Here is a 2007-nt window from a genome sequence, read left to right on the forward strand (position 1 = left end):
TTCATTCATGTACTCATCACATGGAGTGGAATGGTAATAGGCACTGAACAGACATTGGATGTAGTTTTAGGCATGGCTCTAACTCCAGAGGAATGAACAGGTCATTACAATCCAATCCAGTTCAATACCACTTGACAATGTCAAGTGAAGATGATGCGCCAAGCACCACGGAATATGGTGGTGCAGCTCCTGCCCCAGTGGAACTCATTGCCTGGTCGAGGAGCCCTTCAGTGCAATGGAATAAACACATGGGAGGGGCCCTAACCCAGACTTGTGGGGTGGGGGATCAAAGAAGGCTTTGAGAACCAGAGAATATATCAACTAACTCTGCCTGAAAAGTTCTAGAAATATTTCTCAGAGTAGAAAACATTTAAGCTGGGAATTAAAGATGAGAAGAGTTTGCTAGGAGAAGAAGAGGGGTAGCAACATTCTGTGTGGAGAAGAGAGGGCATTTTACATGGATGGGCTACATTTGTGGTGCATGGAATCAGCATGGGGTATTCAGAACCAGGACAAATGAGTGTGACAGGGTAAGGCACACATGAAAGACGACGTTGAGAAATGGGTTGAGGTCAATTTTTACTGCTAAGACAGTGGAATTTATCTTGTGGGCCAGAGGCCATATGAGCAGGGAAGTGATCTATCAGATTTATTTTTTAGGAGAGTGACTTTGGTGACAGGATTCAAGATGCACAGGAATACAGAGGAGGTGGAAGCAGGAAGAGCAGTGTGGAGACTAGATCTGAAACAGAAGCAGTGGCAGCAGGACAGGAGAGAAGAGAGCACTCTACACGTGTTGGACATGGAATGTATACATGGTGAGAGGCTGGATTCGAGTTTCACACAGAGACAGAGTCGTAAAGACACACTCCTGTTAATTCTGATTTGTGAATGGACATACAGTGATGACATTAAACGAATTGGGAATTCTAAGAGGAAAAGTTTGTGGGAGAGAAAGTGACAAATTCAATTTTGGATATGTAGAACACCTGCTCTCCATTTCTTGTGTTGACTACTGGTAATGATCTAAAAGCATCTTAGATAGAAGAGATAAATAATATGTCAATGTGATGGAAATACCAGGCAAAATGCCTCCTCTGCTTTGACGGTTTGTCTTAGGAGGTGGAGTCCTCATGTCCATCACTATGGGGAGACCAGCAAGGGCTTAGAAGCTGCTTTAAGACAAAATGAATAAGACCCAGCAATTAGGGGCTGGTGGGCACTCTCTGGCAATGGAACAGCTTTGATAAGCTTTGTCTAATGTATGATGACTATTCTAAACACGCACACAGTTTCATAGGAATAAACTGTCCTCTGGAAAATCACCACCCTTAAAAAGTTCTTCCTGACATACAATTGTGATGGTCAGAGACGCAGAAGCCCTTGAATCAGGGGGAGGCCAGGTCCCCTTGAAGAAGGACCCTGTTACACTGCCCCAAATTTACACTGTTCTTCCCAGCCATCCCCAAGGAGACCTACGGCCTTTTACCAGGGTGACTGTGCATTGGGAAAAAGGAAATGATCAGATGCTTTTATGGATTATTAGGCACTGGCTTGGAAGTGAATTCCAGGAGACCAAAAACATCACTCTGGTCCACCAATCAGAGTAGGGGTTTATGAAGGTCAGGTGATTGATGAAATTTTAGCTCAGGTCTGTCTCACAGTGGGTTCAGTGAATCCCCAAACCCATTCTGTGTTTATTTCTCCAGTTCTGTAATTCATAATTAGAATTGACATACTCAGCACCTGGCAGAATCCTCACATTGGTTCTCTGACTCGTGGAGTGAGGGCTATTATAGTAGAAAAGGTCAAATGGAAGCCACTAGAACTACCCCTACCTAGCAAAATAGTAAATCAGAATCAATGCTGGATTTCTGGAGGGACTGCAGAAATTAATACCACACTTAAGGACTTGAAGAATGCAAGTGTGGTGATTCTCACCACATCCCCATTCAACTCTCCTATTTAATCTGTGCAGAAAAGAGATGGGTCTTGGAGGATGACAAT

The sequence above is a fragment of the Tamandua tetradactyla genome, chromosome 2 (assembly GCF_023851605.1).
Source record: "Tamandua tetradactyla isolate mTamTet1 chromosome 2, mTamTet1.pri, whole genome shotgun sequence".
NCBI lineage: Eukaryota > Metazoa > Chordata > Mammalia > Pilosa > Myrmecophagidae > Tamandua > Tamandua tetradactyla.